Here is a 12,154-nt window from a genome sequence, read left to right as displayed (position 1 = left end):
GTAGCGGATATGCTGAAACTTTATGTTTATGTACAACAGTGTAGTGGTTAGCATGTGGTGAGATTTAAGCACAAAAACCACTTGGTTATGGAAAGGAAAAGGTCATTGTACCCGACTCAGTAAAAGACAACTGGTTTTGTTGTTTGTTGGTGGCAAACAGTGGTCTGCAGTGTTCTGTGGCTTAGCAGTCATCTTGCCTCAGTGGCATGTAGGAATGAAACAGTATGAACATTTCTTATCACAATTATAGTGACCAAACGGTCATCATTGTGGGATGAAAATCTCCAAAAAGCACCGATGCACATACTGAAATAATGTCACCAAGTTTTATTTGAAAACCACAAATATAATTAGCAATACTTCTGTTTGCATAAACATTGTCAGTAAACAAGGAAACAGTGAAACAAACCCACACTGCATGCTGTGCCAGCATCTAGGAGACTGTTGCTAACTTTGGATGATGCTGGATAGTATTTACCATGAGTTTTCAAAGTGTGGTAATCATACACAGTTTAAATGATAATTCAGATTTGAAATGGTAATACTAACTGGCTGAATTTTACCGTAGTTTAGCATTAAACTGGTAACCCAGGCAGTTGGTGTCCCTACTGGCATGCCGTCCTCCATCCCCTCAACCTGCCAGAGACAAAATCAGCTCATGTAGTCAGAATTACAGTACTTTGGAAACATTGATTTGATGTGTATGGATAACCACAGTTTGCAGAGATGTACAATGCCAACATTTTTTTCTGGCAACTGGACCACTATCAGCCAGCATGTGTCCATCACTCTGTGTGTAGGCCTATGTATTCTTAAATATATCTACATTATTAAAATAACTCATTTACAGTATTTTGCTTCATCAGATGTACGCACATTAAATCTTTTACCAACAGCATGCTTTGATCACATCTACTGAAGTGTGATGAAACGTGGGATGTCAAATACATATAATATTAACACACAAGTTTCGGGGTTTCTTTCAGGGTTATCTCCAGGTTTCCCTTACTGATTGATCTGCTGATTATTTCTGAATTAATTGTTTTGTCTACAAAACATCAGGAAAAAAACTGAAGAATTTCTTAACTTGATGTCTTCAAATGTTTTCCTTTGTCTGATCTACAGCATGAAACCAAAGGTATTTGATCTCCTGCAGTATTAAAACAAGGAAATGCTCAAAAAATGACTGCAGCCATTAAGTGCACATCAAGATAGTTACTGATTAACCAACATGGTTCAAAGATCAGCACTCAAAAAGCGCAAAACCAGAGGCACTGTTTTTTTATTCTACTGACCCTTTTGAAAACCAGAAGAGCTTGTTTCACAGTCCACCACTCTGTTATTGTTTAACACTGCTGCAGTAATGACCTACACCTGTCTGCAACAACTACTAATCTGCACAGGGTGTCTTAAAACATCTCAACTGACTGCACTGAACTCTATTCACTGTGCTCACTGTGTCAAATTCTAAGATTTATATTCTGTCTTTGTCACATGTATGTGTCTTAAGACTATTTCACACCCCTCCTCATCCAAACCAATGACACTGTAAGTTCAAAAGCATCCATGCTCAAGAGTCAGAAATTATTTTAAACTTTGAAAACTTTTCACATGACGAGGTGAATTTTCTCAGTCCGCAGCTACCGCTTGTGCAGATTTTTTCTCAGTCACATGTGGATCTGGGGCAGTAAATCTGTCAGTCTATCTAAGCCACATATTGAAAGGAAGTGGGATGTGTGGTTTCCTCTGCAGTACTGAAGAGTGAATAGGAGCCTATCCCAGTTGACATTGGGCGAGAGGCGGGGTACACCCTAGACAGGTTGCCAGACTATCACAGGGCTGACACATAGAGACAGACAACCATTCACACTCACATTCACACCTACGGACAATTTAGAGTCACCAATTAACCTGCGTGTCTTTGGACTGTGGGAGAAAGCTGGAGTACCTGGAGAAAACCCACACTGACACAGGGAGAGCACGCAAACTCCACACAGAAGGGCTCCCCCACCCCAGGTTCGAACTGGTTACCCAAGATGCTGTGAGATGTCAATGTAATAACCACTGCCCCACTGTGCCGCCCTTTTATTCTCTTAATTTTCTCAGTTCTTATTCTTATTATTTTATTTTTTTGTATACTGAGATCTGTTTTATTATCATAATTGTACCATGCTGCAAAACCAACTGGCAATTAGAGACAAACAAGATGGAGCGGTGTACCAGCATGTCACACAGACCCCCAAAGGGTGGGTCCTCAAAAACATGAGAGCGTAAGTGGGCATGCTAACATGTCCAAATTGACAGTGCTAACATGCTTAAGGCTGGCAGGTGTGGAAATAGCATGTTAGCATTCTACCATTTGCTAATTAGCACTAAAAACAAATAACAGCTGATGTTCATGAGAATGACAGTAGTTTTACAGGTATGGTCAGAAACCAAATAAATTGAATAAATAAATCTGAATGTCTGAACCAGATTTCATGGCAATCCATCCAATAGCTGCTAAGGCTTTTCACTCCACACTTCCACAAGTGTAAAGCACAGACTGCATAATACAGACGAAATACAAGACAGCTCCTTGAAAGTGAAACCAGGACATCTTAATCACCCCCTAGTGGCTGGCTACATTATGGGTCATGAACCCGGCCCCCCTTCATGTTAGTGGATGGGACATGAGCCAAACTAAAAGATCAAAGCACATGTCCAATAAATTTTCTAAAAGATGATTTATTATATCAGCCCAGTTCAGATCAGATGTGTTTGTGGGGTATGAGCACTTACAGCGAGCAGCAGCAGTGACCCACCGTCCGACACCAGCACACATGAGGACGGAAACAGAGGCCTCATCAGGGATGGAGCACCTGCCGCAGCAAGCGAACACGCCATCTGTGGTATTTTGACTTGACCAGCGGACTTCACTACAAGCCAGTTGGCTGATGAAACAGGTGATATGCTTTATGCTCTAAAACAAGCCACTGGTGTTTTGACCAGCGGAGTCCCAGGTGACACCATCAGCCAGCTTGAGTTGAGCTCAGACCAGCAAGTTCACACCACTGCAACTTTTTTATGCAACATTCTAAAACGGTTTTGTCTCGTTGCGAATCTTTGGTCTGAACTGGGCTTAAAGTAATTGTTATCACACTGATATATGTTCAAGTGCTTGTTTTTCTGGTAAGTCTGGTTTTAATTAGTAATTTGATGCTATAGAAAGGGGGTCTGACATTATGACTGACAGCTATGTGTGCCAATCAGTGTGCTCCCTATCAATGGCGCTACTTTTGATTGGTTGGACAGGCTCTATTGCTCTGGCTCCAAATGACATCACCAGTCCGAGATGGCCGAGGCTGTATCTCGGCTTCATTTTTGTACAGTGGGAGGAAGTGGAGACGCGCTGTTCATCTTTATATATAGTCTATTAGTGTCAACTTCATGGTGGCGTTAGAGGAAAAGGCATTAAGATTCATCCTCTGGGGACCATAAATGTCTGTACTGGATTTTGTGCCAATCCATCCAGCAGATGTTAAGATTTTTCTCTGAAAAAAATTAAAAATTTGACCTCCTAGCGGTACTTGATAAAAACTCAAGGGATCACCAAAGTCATTTCAGTTCATCCTGAGGGGGACATAAATGTCAGAACCAAATTTTATGGCAATGCATTTATGAAATTTGGGAGAGTATGTGTAGAACTACCAGATTTGGCTTCCATGAGAAGAATTACACTAAATTTGAACTTAAATTTTTCAGAGATACATCATTTTTAGAGTAAAAATCAGGTTACATTATGTTGGAAGAAAAATGTGGTGCCAATATAGCCAGTAGCTGTGGAGATGTTTCATCGAGTAAATGTAAACTTTGACCTACTGGTGACAAAAACACTTTCATTTTCATTCACCTCAGGGTGTGGTTTGTGACATAAGGAGATGTACAGAGCCCCTGCAGGTTCTTTTCTCTTCAGCAGCAGAACGTAAACCTACACGGCAAAACAAGGTAAGTCATACCATTAAGAGTTTACCCTTGACAGAACTTAAATCTAGGGAAGAGGACTTTATCTTTGGGAGATGTATGAATTCTACATTTGTACGTAGGAATTTTACATTTGTGATTAAACAAATATTCTTAAAAAGTTTTAATTTGCCCTCCCCTGAACTGATTATTGGACACTCCTGGTCTGGGGCCTTTCGTACAAAGAAACCCTCAAAAGGGTTTCTTTGTACGTAAGTAAGACACACAGGACTGGATGCTTGATCAGACAATAAACACCTTGTATAAAGGTTCCACCTGGAACCCTTTCAGAGGGTTCTAGCTAGACCAGTGGTTACCAACTGGTGGGTTGTCAAGTTTGTAAAAAAAACAGGATTTATTTTGAAGTACAGCTGACTAGCTTTACGGCATGGCCAAATGCAAGTATGATGCTGAATGTATTGAACTGTGTGGACCTTGAACTTATGATGGAGCAGACAGGCATTGGAAACAAAATGCATCAGCATCAGGGAACACTTGCTAGTTTAGAAGCTGTGCTCTCTATTATGATTAATATAACTTATTTTCTACTACCTGCTTATTTGTGCTATTATTGTTGAGTAATGGTTTGGTTTCAGCCTCAATGCCTGCCTGAACTCCACCCGCCATAGACAATGACAGAGGACGCTGGACAACTCCACACATTTTCTTTTGAGCATTAGGTTGATAACCTCAAAAGAGAGAAAAATAAATAATGTCAGTTGATTCAATCAATAAATCCTTGTCTTAAATAACAAACCACCACTGAATTTTAATCAAATTATTAATGATTATATCAAAATATCATGTTTTCCATGTCAAATACTATTGTCAATATGATCAATCTCATGCTGTACCACGTGTTTATTCAATGTATTCATTGCATGTTCTCTTAAATATCAATGCTTTGTTTTAGACAATATTTATATTCCTTTTAAATAATATTTGTAATAATTGTTAAATAATTTTGACCCTTTCAAGATCAATCAGTTTACAACTAATAATCATAACGCTCATTCACGAATTAAATTATTTGACGCTACATTACTAAATTATATTAATGAAATTAAATTCCCGTATCTGAACACAGCGCCGTCTTAAACTAGATGAATAAATGAATGAATGAAACTACATGAATGGCAGGTCTTGCCGCCTGTGTAAACACCGCGGCTCGCGCGCTACATGACTACTTAATTTGGGGTAAGTTGTAAATCATTATTATTTGTGCTGGTGTCAAACCTAATCACATACATACCAATGGCGTCTCTGTGGGCATCTGTGCATTGATGCAAACAGCTTTTTTCCCGACCTGATTTCCGACCTGCACGCCGATACTAATTTCATAGGCCTACAACACCGGAAGTTGAGGTCGCCACACCTGTTAAATTAATTGGCTCATCGCTGCCTTTTTTAGGAGCTGGACAGGCAGTCCTGCCAGGACCCTCTTGTTTTCCTGCTCGCTCTTTCGTCTTCTTCCAGGAAATCCTACTTCCCGTGCGCGAAAAATCACCAAACTTTGCACAAAGGTCCAGTCCTATGCCAGATTTGCTCAGCTGCAAACACAAGCCAATAGTCCTGATGGTGGCGCTACAGCAAGCGTCTAAAGTTCACAACTTTAAAAATTCACAACAAATCAACCATATGTGCTACAGCTTCGCAACTTTAACCAAAATGTAGCCCCAATACTGAAGAAACTTTTGTACATTTAAACCTATTGCAAATTATGAAGTCCATACTCTTATTTTCAAAAACTTTAAAACATCTTAAGCCTATCTCCTTTGACATTTTGTGCTCAATTGACACCAAACTTGCTACAGAGCATCTTCAGACTGTCCTTCACAAATCTGTCTCACAGATTTTTGATGTATCAAAAATTGAGCCTACAGTGCATCAAGATGTTTGACTGTAAACAGTACTATAAACATATACATGCAAATTCTTACTAAATAAGTTTTCAATGTAACAAAATTTGGGAGGCATGGTAGATGATGTTTGGCAAATATGAGAATTTTATATCAAAAACTGAATTTTTGACAGCATTTTGAATTCTGTCCTCACATGAACCATTGCTGTCAATGGGAATAGAGCATCTTTACACATCAGTCTTTCACTTATGGAGTAAATCAATCATTGCTAAAGACAAATTAACAACATCTACATGCTGTCTAGATGCAAGATGTGTATTTTCAGATTTTTGTCTTGATAATTGAATTTATGACAGCAGTTTAAAATCTGCCTTGACAGCTGCTGTCACCCTGGTGGCTGGCTTGGTCAATTTGTGAAGCCAACAATGAGCTGACACTTGCTAATTAGCTCAGACAGAAGATGCTCCTTGGTGTCAGAGGTTGTGAATTCAATCCTTAACTGATGCAAAATGTACATTGTAATGGCAACTTTGTTGTTGTTTTCCTATTCTGCCTCTTGTTGCTCAGAATTGCCTAAATTTGCCTAAAATTGCCCGGCCCTGACCATTGCTTTTAATTTATGCCTTAAAAATGATATACTATAGGCCTTTATTTGAATGTGTTTTTTCATGGTGGGTTGTGTTATGTGTATTGTAGGTACCTTTGCTGTACTTGTGAGAAGCCAAAGATCAATTTCCGCTGAGGTGAACAACAAAGTCAATATCATCTTATCTTATCTTATCTAACCTTATCCTATCTCTGTGGCTCATTTTCACAGGAAAGCAGTACATCCAAACATCGTAAAGCTGCTTGGGAGACCAATAATGCATTACGATTTAAAATGGCACATTCCAATGGAGTACATCTTTGGAGAAAACTTGGAGAAGATCATCTTCCATCCAAGAAATTCCAGCATAAAGGTTTTATACATCATGATTTGCTCAAAAGGCTATTTACATGGCACTGGTTTTTGATGGTCTGAGAAGTTAAAGCAGAGGTGTTATGAGATCTGTGTCCCCGTAACGTTATTACTATGATTATCCTGCTGCAACACAGAATGCAAATCAGACTATAAAAATCAGTATTAATGTGAGTTTAAGATATTTTTCCTTCACCCTACTGTAGCTGAACACAACAATCACGAGGGAAATCATCACAGGAATGTGTGAAGGGCTGTTTCACCTGCAAAAAATGACATCGTGCACCAAGACCTCAAGCCTGATAATATCATGGTAAGACACATCATTTTATAAATGTACACAATGCAAATTGGAAATAGGTTTGGCCACATGCTGAACAATGGTGGCATCATTCATATAATCACATGGTTGCTATACTTTTGTGTGGTTGTGCAGTCTTTACACGTGGAGTTGGTGAAACTGGCTGAGATGACAGAGCTTCCTGGTTCTTGGTTTACTCACAAAGGTGAATGAAAGGTGGCCAAATTACACAAGAAGGAGTGCTACACTGTGAGAGTCTCTCACCACGCAGAGTTTCGGGTCAAAGCTACAACTGCAGCACACTTGTGTTAATATTACATGGTTTACAGCAGAGTTCTACTGTTGGCTTTATGATCAGCTGCTGGGACAGTATGATACAAAAATGGTAGAGGATAGAGGAAAATTAAGGGCATCACTAGCATCAATAGGATTTATCCTCTGGGAACATCTGTACCAAATTTAATGGCAAACTGTCGTTGTTATATTTACATATTTCAGTTTGACTGACATGACATTACTAGAGCCACAGCATTACCGCGGCTAAAAATAGTAGCATTTAACAGGTCAACTGGTGAATATTAACATAAAATACTGCTCTACCATTTTTTTCTCTGCATGTTAAGCCATCAGTCACCCTATTTAGTAATTACTGAATTATGCCTACTTAATGTCTCCACACTCAAATCAGCATCAGAAAGTCTCTAAATAATGTATTTCTGATGTTTTCTCCTGGGTGAATCTACTTCATCAACACAATGTGGCCGTGGTTTGATCCAATTTAACGAATCCTGGCAACATAAGCGAACAACCCACCATCTGTCATCACATTTTAAATGATATACTGTTAAGTCTTGATTCAAAGAATGTGACATCACTGTTTTCTACCCGAGCTCCACACACATCAAGCATGTCAAAAGAGCACGGAGAAAACACAAATACAGAAATCTGCTATGTTAAATAATCAAAACTGTTGTGACATTGCCAGAAATTCAGGCGTCCATTTCGGACCTCATCTCTCAGAGCAAGAAGCTGATTAAGAAAATATGTTTCAGGGCCTTTAACTTCACTCTCTGACTGTAGATCGTGAACAGGAGCTGAACACCTGGTCACTTAAACATCCATGATGACTCAAATCTTAACAAAAATGGTGACGCTCTTAATAAAATCACAGTAACTCAGTTCAGTGTGCGATGATTTTTGTTAAGATTTGAGATGTTCCTGCGGCCAACCAGCACCTTATACTTGAGACTGGCTGTGCAGAGGGAGTTCTGCTTACTTATCCATGATGACTCGTATGACATCACATAATAAGTTTAGAGTGTATGAGTTGTCTGCACATGGTTCTCATGGAGATAACTAACTAGCTAACTAGCTAACGGTGCTAACTCTATAAACAGCAGGAAACAACAGCAACAGTACTGACGGTGCTAACCGTGGGGAACCAGAGGATGGGTGCTACACTTCTGCACCAAAGCCATCCTTTTATCAACGGTAACCGCCATATCAGCACAGTGCAGATCTGTGGCGATGAGCTAGCCAGTGCTCCAGCAATGCACTTACATGCACTCACGGGCAGACTGGTTTACCACAACAAACCACAGAGAAGCTCAGATTATAACACACACAGAGGTAGCATGACATCATTCTCTGCTCAGGGTGCCACTACTCCACTGTATTAATGCTCTGAATGTCACTTACAAGGCCTTTTGTTGAATACCTCAGTTCCTCTTTCTTTAATAATCTCACGCAGGTGGAAGGTAGCACATTCCGGGCTGTGATCATTGACTTGGACTTTGCAAAGTTTTACCGTGATGGCCTCAACTCTGCCCAAGATAGGAGGAATCTTGCATATGCCGCTCCAGAGATCCGGAGAATACCTCCGGGTCAGCGCGACCAACGCTCAGACGTGTGGGCGATGGGTAAGATAATCGCTGAGCTTCTCAGTGGAAACAGACTTCGCCACACAAGCCCTGCTTACATATAGGATACTCTGAGGGGAAATCTTTACTGTGACGTGGTCACCAGGATGTTGGACGGCAGTCCAGTACCGAGGGCCACTATGGCAGAGGTCATTGATGAAATAAGAGAGGCAGGGAGAGTCGCAGATAGACGCAATTCAATGTCCAGTCCTCCTTACATGTCAGTCCAGCAGTATCAGAGCAGTGGGGAAATGGATAGTGGCTTTGGATCTCTTGGTTTGCCTCCAAATTTCCATTTGCCACGTAATTTACCCTCCAGTGGCACTGTTGAGTTTAATTATGCTCAATTTGGCCATGGGGGGAAACGGAAGTCAACCATACAGAGAGAAGTCCGAATTAGGGGTGGCAGACCACTTGATGCTTGGTGGACAAGAGTAACATCTGAGGATCAACATGCACTAGAGGATTAGTTCCTCTAGGAATTGAAAATTTCCAAGCTCTACATGCCACTTAGTAGTGGAGGGTGTACAGAGCTACATGGGGTACATCCACCTCTTTGTCTGGGCATTTACAGTATAGCCACTGATCAGCCAAAAAGCCACTGGAACATATAGGACAGTATTCCGACTTCCTCCTTGGTAATCTACCCATCTATCTAGTAGTACACCCGCCTTATCAACTACCACTACACCACTGGCTACAGTGAAACGAGAGGTATCAGAGGGGAAGCCTAGTGCAGCTATGTGTCGGTATTTTGCAAGCTAAGTTTAAGTTTCACTTTCACTTCAACTTGTCAGAGGTGGAGATCAACATTTATCCAACATTAAGAAGACATTAATAGCTGTTTGACAATGTGATGTTACAGATTTTATCTAGACCGTTTACAAGCAGGGATTTGTGTGTTTGATGAGCAGAGTTGAAGGTGAGCAGGTACGCTCAAACTGCAGCTGATGGCTGGTAGGCATATGTAATTTGCATATAAATAAGGCTAAGGTGCAGAGTTACATCTAAGACTTTATAAGGCAACTTAGACACCTGTATCTGTGTTGAACAGAGATGAGTTTTTAGGAGTTTAAACAAACACTTCACCCCTGAAAATATAATGTGTTTATGAATTTCTTACCCTGTGTTATGCTGAAATCGCAATCTTCACGGTAAACTGTTACGGTTTTAGCAAAAATCCATGCGTTTGGCAAATACTTAACACACAGCTAGATGAATGAGACTTGGATTTTCTGCACGAGTTGTGTGACAGTGTGTAACGTTTTGATATAGTTTTGTTGTTGTTAAAATCGCTCCCCTATGACTTCAATTCATCAAGAATTTTCAACCTTTTTGGATTCTTCGTTCACCGCGGAGGCATGCGAAAATAACAAAGTTATTGTCATGTATTCAACACAGCACGGGGTGAGTAACTGACATACAAATGGGTGGGTGAAGTATTCCTTTAATCAATGCCTGGAGAGGAGCTTTATCTATGTAGAGGTTAGAGTATTCGTAGTTTACTTTCTAAGTGTAGCGTGGTTTCTTGGTTGTTTTGAGTTGATTGTCCAACATGGGGACACTGGGCATTGTAAATATGGGGGTTGGGGGGAGACATTAGTACACTGTGTCTTTCTATTTTGGTGGTTGATACATGGGATAGACTATTTCTCCTGAAAGTCTTATGTCCAAATGTAAGAAGGGTTCATTTTAAAGAAGAGAACTATACTATTTCATTATGGGATGAGTCTGCCAAGCTCATATGTGGTGACATATACTCTGATTTTAAAACTGTAATGATACTAAATCAGTGTAAAAATATGATTACCTGAAATAAGCAGCTTTGTGCGGGATTTATTTTGTTTACTTTCTCTGAGTTCTCTATTTGTAGTTTCCTCCAGCACATTTTTACCTGTTTAAAAAGGACTAAGTATAAATAAAGTTCTTGTAATAACTGCTTTGGAATAAATGTCCCAAAAATAAAACACTGAAATGGTAATTATAGTGTTTGGGACACAGTACATGTGTTACTTATAAAATAATGTATGCCGTTATGTGACGATGCATTTTGACTATACTCAATGTGTCTGTCAGTGACATGGCTTGTTAAAAATGGACAAAAATAAACACAAGAGATGTGTAAAAATGACACTGATGTCTGTTTTGTTTTCCTTTGTCATTTATATGAGTTGTTATGGTTTTCATTCATTATTGTAATGTTAATTTTTCAAGTATTCTCCTTCAGGTTTTTTTCCCCAACTTTTCCTGCCTCAATATGTTTTACTCTGTTCATCTTTTTTTATTACAAATAAACTCTGACTTCTATACTCTTCACTCTTGCAAGTTGGAAGACTATGTGTGTAATCCAACAGGAGTAAGTTAAGTTTGGGCCAATTTATGGGAAACAGCCTTGACAGTTAACAGTGTGTAGGAGCTCCAATGTTTTCACGTGGTGGCTAAATTTTTTCAGTGAGCGGAGCAGAAATTAGTCGAAAATATGTTCTTAAATTAAAATTTGAAATGGTCTGCTTATGTTCCAAGACCTCAGAAAATCTGAAATGCTTGGAGATTTTACTAGAAATACATACATTTGTTCAAATTAATTGGTTTCGGGTGCTCGGAATAGAGCTGCTGCTCCATGGCGTCGAAAGGGGCCACATGAGGTGGTTTGGGCGCCTCCTGTTGAAGGTTTTCCGGGCATGGCCGACTTGAAGGAGACACCGGGATGGACCCAGAACATGCTGGAGGGATGATACATCTCATCTGGCCTGGGAATGTGTCAAGATGCCCCACGAGGAGTTGGAAAGCGTTGCTGGGGAGAGGGACGTCTGGAATGCTCTGCTAAGCCTGCTGCCCCCACATTAGCAGATGAAATAGATATATCTTACTATATAATGACGAAAACTCTGTCTGTGGGTGTGTCTGTTCGATGTTTTTCTCCTCACTGACTTAGTCAATGTGAAATTTGGCACAGTGGTAAAGGGTCATGGGAGGATGCGAATGAAGCAATATTACATCAATTGGCCAAAGGGGGGCGCTATAGCAACTGATTGAAATTGCAAACTTTGAATGGGCATATCTCATGCCCCGTATGTCGTAGAGACATGAAACTTTGCACAGAGATGTCTCT

This window comes from Epinephelus moara, chromosome 6 (assembly GCF_006386435.1).
Source record: "Epinephelus moara isolate mb chromosome 6, YSFRI_EMoa_1.0, whole genome shotgun sequence".
NCBI classification, from domain to species: domain Eukaryota; kingdom Metazoa; phylum Chordata; class Actinopteri; order Perciformes; family Serranidae; genus Epinephelus; species Epinephelus moara.
This window is presented reverse-complemented; position numbering follows the sequence as displayed.